Source organism: Oncorhynchus mykiss, chromosome 25 (genome assembly GCF_057628025.1).
Source record: "Oncorhynchus mykiss isolate SJ-2025 chromosome 25, ASM5762802v1, whole genome shotgun sequence".
In the NCBI taxonomy this organism is placed as follows: Eukaryota; Metazoa; Chordata; class Actinopteri; order Salmoniformes; family Salmonidae; genus Oncorhynchus; species Oncorhynchus mykiss.
This window is the reverse complement of record NC_143046.1, coordinates 45,839,123-45,847,500: the sequence shown is the minus strand read 5'-3', so window position 1 is coordinate 45,847,500 and position 8,378 is coordinate 45,839,123.

Here is an 8,378-nt window from a genome sequence, read left to right as displayed (position 1 = left end):
ATTTGCAGCAATTAAACTACAGAAATAACCACTTTTCCATAAACAAGGTCTAAAATCATGTTTGGATTGCACTCTTTTAATCATAACTTTTCAAACTAGATGAAAGGGACACTGTGGACAATTTTCAGCAATTTGCAGCAATTAAACTACAGAAATAACCACTTTTCCATAAACAAGGTCTAAAATCATGTTTGATCCACTCTGGATACAATATTTTAAACATAACTGTTCAAACTAGATGATAGGGACACTAAGGACAATTTTCAGCAATTTGCAGCAATTAAACTACAGAAATAACCACTTTTCCATAAACAAGGTCTAAAATCATGTTTGGATTGCACTCTTTAATCATAACTTTTCAAACTAGATGAATGGGACACTGTGGACAATTTTCAGCAATTTGCAGCAATTAAACTACAGAAATAACCACTTTTCCATAAACAAGGTTTAAAATCATGTTTGGATTGCACTCTGGATACAATCTGTTAAACATAACTGTTCAAACTAGATGATAGGGACACTATGGACAATTTTCAGCAATTTGCAGCAATTAAACTACAGAAATAACCACTTTTCCATATAAACAAGAACTAAAATCATGTTTGGATTGCACTCTGGATACAATCTGTTAAACGGAACTGTTCAAACTAGATGATAGGGACACTGTGGACAATTTTCAGCAATTTGCAGCAATTAAACTACAGATATAACCACTTTTCCATAAACAAGGTCTAAAATCATGTTTGGATTGCACTCTTTAATCATAACTTTTCAAACTAGATGAAAGGGACACTGTGGACAATTTTCAGCAATTTGCAGCAATTAAACTACAGAAATAACCACTTTTCCATAAACAAGGTCTAAAATCATGTTTGGATTGCACTCTGGATACAATCTGTTAATCATAACTGTTTAAACTAGATGATAGGGACACTATGGACAATTTTCAGCAATATGCAGCAATTAAACTACAGAAATAACCACCATAAACAAGGTCTAAAATCATGTTTGGATTGCACTCTGGATACAATCTGTTAAACATAAGTGTTCAAACTAGATGATAGGGACACTATGGACAATTTTCAGCAATTTGCAGCAATTAAACTACAGAAATAACCACTTTTCCATAAACAAGGTCTAAAATCATGTTTGGATTGCACTCTGGATACAATCTGTTAATCATAACTTTTCAAACTAGATAATAGGGACACTATGGACAATTTTCAGCAATTTGCAGCAATTAAACTACAGAAATAACCACTTTTCCATAAACAAGGTCTAAAATCATGTTTGGATTGCACTCTGGATACAATATTTTAAACATAACTGTTCAAACTAGATGATAGGGACACTATGGACAATTTTCAGCAATTTGCAGCAATTAAACTACAGAAATAACCACTTTTCCATAAACAAGGTCTAAAATCATGTTTGGATTGCACTCTGGATACAATCTGTTAATCATAACTGTTTAAACTAGATGATAGGGACACTATGGACAATTTTCAGCAATATGCAGCAATTAAACTACAGAAATAACCACCATAAACAAGGTCTAAAATCATGTTTGGATTGCACTCTGGATACAATCTGTTAAACATAAGTGTTCAAACTAGATGATAGGGACACTATGGACAATTTTCAGCAATTTGCAGCAATTAAAATACAGAAATAACCACTTTTCCATAAACAAGGTCTAAAATCATGTTTGGATTGCACTCTTTAATCATAACTTTTCAAACTAGATGAAAGGGACACTGTGGACAATTTTCTGCCATTTGCAGCAATTAAACTACAGAAATAACCACTTTTCCATGAACAAGGTCTAAAATCATGTATGATGCACTCTGGATACAATATTTTAAACATAACTGTTCAAACTAGATGATAGGGACACTATGGACAATTTTCAGCAATTTGAAGCAATTAAACCACAGAAATAACCACTTTTCCATAAACAAGGTCTAAAATCATGTTTGGATTGCACTCTGGATACAATCTGTTAATCATAACTGTTTAAACTAGATGATAGGGACACTATGGACAATTTTCAGCAATATGCAGCAATTAAACTACAGAAATAACCACCATAAACAAGGTCTAAAATCATGTTTGGATTGCACTCTGGATACAATCTGTTAAACATAAGTGTTCAAACTAGATGATAGGGACACTATGGACAATTTTCAGCAATTTGCAGCAATTAAACTACAGAAATAACCACTTTTCCATAAACAAGGTCTAAAATCATGTTTGGATTGCACTCTGGATACAATCTGTTAATCATAACTTTTCAAACTAGATAATAGGGACACTATGGACAATTTTCAGCAATTTTCAGCAATTAAACTACAGAAATAACCACTTTTCCATAAACAAGGTCTAAAATCATGTTTGGATTGCACTCTTTAATCATAACTTTTCAAACTAGATGAAAGGGACACTGTGGACAATTTTCTGCCATTTGCAGCAATTAAACTACAGAAATAACCACTTTTCCATGAACAAGGTCTAAAATCATGTATGATGCACTCTGGATACAATATTTTAAACTTAACTGTTCAAACTAGATGATAGGGACACTATGGACAATTTTCAGCAATTTGAAGCAATTAAACCACAGAAATAACCACTTTTCCATAAACAAGGTCTAAAATCATGTTTGGATTGCACTCTGGATACAATCTGTTAATCATAACTGTTTAAACTAGATGATAGGGACACTATGGACAATTTTCAGCAATATGCAGCAATTAAACTACAGAAATAACCACCATAAACAAGGTCTAAAATCATGTTTGGATTGCACTCTGGATACAATCTGTTAAACATAAGTGTTCAAACTAGATGATAGGGACACTATGGACAATTTTCAGCAATTTGCAGCAATTAAACTACAGAAATAACCACTTTTCCATAAACAAGGTCTAAAATCATGTTTGGATTGCACTCTGGATACAATCTGTTAATCATAACTTTTCAAACTAGATAATAGGGACACTATGGACAATTTTCAGCAATTTGCAGCAATTAAACTACAGAAATAACCACTTTTCCATAAACAAGGTCTAAAATCATGTTTGGATTGCACTCTGGATACAATCTGTTAATCATAACTTTTCAAACTAGATGATAGGGACACTATGGACAATTTTCAGCAATTTGCAGCAATTAAACTACAGAAATAACCACTTTTCCATAAACAAGGTCTAAAATCATGTTTGGATTGCACTCTTTAATCATAACTTTTCAAACTAGATGAAAGGGACACTGTGGACAATTTTCAGCCATTTGCAGCAATTCAACTACAGAAATAACCACTTTTCCATAAACAAGGTCTAAAATCATGTTTGATGCACTCTGGATACAATATTTTAAACATAACTGTTCAAACTAGATGATAGGGACACTATGGACAATTTTCAGCAATTTGCAGCAATTAAACTACAGAAATAACCACTTTTCCATAAACAAGGTCTAAAATCATGTTTGGATTGCACTCTTTAATCATAACTTTTCAAACTAGATGAAAGGGACACTGTGGACAATTTTCAGCAATTTGCAGCAATTAAACTACAGAAATAACCACTTTTCCATAAACAAGGTCTAAAATCATGTTTGGATTGCACTCTGGATACAATCTGTTAATCATAACTGTTTAAACTAGATGATAGGGACACTATGGACAATTTTCAGCAATATGCAGCAATTAAACTACAGAAATAACCACCATAAACAAGGTCTAAAATCATGTTTGGATTGCACTCTGGATACAATCTGTTAAACATAACTGTTCAAACTAGATGATAGGGACACTATGGACAATTTTCAGCAATTTGCAGCAATTAAACTACAGAAATAACCACTTTTCCATAAACAAGGTCTAAAATCATGTTTGGATTGCACTCTTTAATCATAACTTTTCAAACTAGATGAAAGGGACACTGTGGACAATTTTCAGCCATTTGCAGCAATTAAACTACAGAAATAACCACTTTTCCATAAGCAAGGTCTAAAATCATGTTTGGATTGCACTCTAATCATAACTTTTCAAACTAGATGAAAGGGACACTGTGGACAATTTTCAGCAATTTGCAGCAATTAAACTACAGAAATAACCACTTTTCCATAAACAAGGTCTAAAATCATGTTTGGATTGCACTCTTTAATCATAACTTTTCAAACTAGATGAAAGGGACACTGTGGACAATTTTCAGCCATTTGCAGCAATTCAACTACAGAAATAACCACTTTTCCATAAACAAGGTCTAAAATCATGTTTGATGCACTCTGGATACAATATTTTAAACATAACTTTTCAAACTAGATGATAGGGACACTATGGACAATTTTCAGCAATTTGCAGCAATTAAACCACAGAAATAACCACTTTTCCATAAACAAGGTCTAAAATCATGTTTGGATTGCACTCTGGATACAATCTGTTAATCATAACTGTTTAAACTAGATGATAGGGACACTATGGACAATTTTCAGCAATATGCAGCAATTAAACTACAGAAATAACCACCATAAACAAGGTCTAAAATCATGTTTGGATTGCACTCTGGATACAATCTGTTAAACATAAGTGTTCAAACTAGATGATAGGGACACTATGGACAATTTTCAGCAATTTGCAGCAATTAAAATACAGAAATAACCACTTTTCCATAAACAAGGTCTAAAATCATGTTTGGATTGCACTCTTTAATCATAACTTTTCAAACTAGATGAAAGGGACACTGTGGACAATTTTCTGCAATTTGCAGCAATTAAACTACAGAAATAACCACTTTTCCATGAACAAGGTCTAAAATCATGTATGATGCACTCTGGATACAATATTTTAAACATAACTGTTCAAACTAGATGATAGGGACACTATGGACAATTTTCAGCAATTTGAAGCAATTAAACCACAGAAATAACCACTTTTCCATAAACAAGGTCTAAAATCATGTTTGGATTGCACTCTGGATACAATCTGTTAATCATAACTGTTTAAACTAGATGATAGGGACACTATGGACAATTTTCAGCAATATGCAGCAATTAAACTACAGAAATAACCACCATAAACAAGGTCTAAAATCATGTTTGGATTGCACTCTGGATACAATCTGTTAAACATAAGTGTTCAAACTAGATGATAGGGACACTATGGACAATTTTCAGCAATTTGCAGCAATTAAACTACAGAAATAACCACTTTTCCATAAACAAGGTCTAAAATCATGTTTGGATTGCACTCTGGATACAATCTGTTAATCATAACTTTTCAAACTAGATAATAGGGACACTATGGACAATTTTCAGCAATTTTCAGCAATTAAACTACAGAAATAACCACTTTTCCATAAACAAGGTCTAAAATCATGTTTGGATTGCACTCTTTAATCATAACTTTTCAAACTAGATGAAAGGGACACTGTGGACAATTTTCTGCCATTTGCAGCAATTAAACTACAGAAATAACCACTTTTCCATGAACAAGGTCTAAAATCATGTATGATGCACTCTGGATACAATATTTTAAACTTAACTGTTCAAACTAGATGATAGGGACACTATGGACAATTTTCAGCAATTTGAAGCAATTAAACCACAGAAATAACCACTTTTCCATAAACAAGGTCTAAAATCATGTTTGGATTGCACTCTGGATACAATCTGTTAATCATAACTGTTTAAACTAGATGATAGGGACACTATGGACAATTTTCAGCAATATGCAGCAATTAAACTACAGAAATAACCACCATAAACAAGGTCTAAAATCATGTTTGGATTGCACTCTGGATACAATCTGTTAAACATAAGTGTTCAAACTAGATGATAGGGACACTATGGACAATTTTCAGCAATTTGCAGCAATTAAACTACAGAAATAACCACTTTTCCATAAACAAGGTCTAAAATCATGTTTGGATTGCACTCTGGATACAATCTGTTAATCATAACTTTTCAAACTAGATAATAGGGACACTATGGACAATTTTCAGCAATTTGCAGCAATTAAACTACAGAAATAACCACTTTTCCATAAACAAGGTCTAAAATCATGTTTGGATTGCACTCTGGATACAATCTGTTAATCATAACTTTTCAAACTAGATGATAGGGACACTATGGACAATTTTCAGCAATTTGCAGCAATTAAACTACAGAAATAACCACTTTTCCATAAACAAGGTCTAAAATCATGTTTGGATTGCACTCTTTAATCATAACTTTTCAAACTAGATGAAAGGGACACTGTGGACAATTTTCAGCCATTTGCAGCAATTCAACTACAGAAATAACCACTTTTCCATAAACAAGGTCTAAAATCATGTTTGATGCACTCTGGATACAATATTTTAAACATAACTGTTCAAACTAGATGATAGGGACACTATGGACAATTTTCAGCAATTTGCAGCAATTAAACCACAGAAATAACCACTTTTCCATAAACAAGGTCTAAAATCATGTTTGGATTGCACTCTGGATACAATCTGTTAATCATAACTGTTTAAACTAGATGATAGGGACACTATGGACAATTTTCAGCAATATGCAGCAATTAAACTACAGAAATAACCACCATAAACAAGGTCTAAAATCATGTTTGGATTGCACTCTGGATACAATCTGTTAAACATAAGTTTTCAAACTAGATGATAGGGACACTATGGACAATTTTCAGCAATTTGCAGCAATTAAAATACAGAAATAACCACTTTTCCATAAACAAGGTCTAAAATCATGTTTGGATTGCACTCTTTAATCATAACTTTTCAAACTAGATGAAAGGGACACTGTGGACAATTTTCAGCAATATGCAGCAATTAAACTACAGAAATAACCACCATAAACAAGGTCTAAAATCATGTATGATGCACTCTGGATACAATATTTTAAACATAACTGTTCAAACTAGATGATAGGGACACTATGGACAATTTTCAGCAATTTGAAGCAATTAAACCACAGAAATAACCACTTTTCCATAAACAAGGTCTGAAATCATGTTTGGATTGCACTCTGGATACAATCTGTTAATCATAACTGTTTAAACTAGATGATAGGGACACTATGGACAATTTTCAGCAATTTGCAGCAATTAAACTACAGAAATAACCACTTTTCCATAAACAAGGTCTAAAATCATGTTTGGATTGCACTCTTTAATCATAACTTTTCAAACTAGATGAAAGGGACACTGTGGACAATTTTCAGCAATTTGCAGCAATTAAACTACAGAAATAACCACTTTTCCATAAACAAGGTCTAAAATCATGTTTGGATTGCACTCTGGATACAATCTGTTAATCATAACTGTTTAAACTAGATGATAGGGACACTATGGACAATTTTCAGCAATATGCAGCAATTAAACTACAGAAATAACCACCATAAACAAGGTCTAAAATCATGTTTGGATTGCACTCTGGATACAATCTGTTAAACATAACTGTTCAAACTAGATGATAGGGACACTATGGACAATTTTCAGCAATTTGCAGCAATTAAACTACAGAAATAACCACTTTTCCATAAACAAGGTCTAAAATCATGTTTGGATTGCACTCTTTAATCATAACTTTTCAAACTAGATGAAAGGGACACTGTGGACAATTTTCAGCCATTTGCAGCAATTAAACTACAGAAATAACCACTTTTCCATAAACAAGGTCTAAAATCATGTTTGGATTGCACTCTAATCATAACTTTTCAAACTAGATGAAAGGGACACTGTGGACAATTTTCAGCAATTTGCAGCAATTAAACTACAGAAATAACCACTTTTCCATAAACAAGGTCTAAAATCATGTTTGGATTGCACTCTTTAATCATAACTTTTCAAACTAGATGAAAGGGACACTGTGGACAATTTTCAGCCATTTGCAGCAATTAAACTACAGAAATAACCACTTTTCCATAAACAAGGTCTAAAATCATGTTTGGATTGCACTCTGGATACAATCTGTTAATCATAACTGTTTAAACTAGATGATAGGGACACTATGGACAATTTTCAGCAATATGCAGCAATTAAACTACAGAAATAACCACCATAAACAAGGTCTAAAATCATGTTTGGATTGCACTCTGGATACAATCTGTTAAACATAAGTGTTCAAACTAGATGATAGGGACACTATGGACAATTTTCAGCAATTTGCAGCAATTAAACTACAGAAATAACCACTTTTCCATAAACAAGGTCTAAAATCATGTTTGGATTGCACTCTGGATACAATCTGTTAATCATAACTTTTCAAACTAGATAATAGGGACACTATGGACAATTTTCAGCAATTTGCAGCAATTAAACTACAGAAATAACCACTTTTCCATAAACAAGGTCTAAAATCATGTTTGGATTGCAC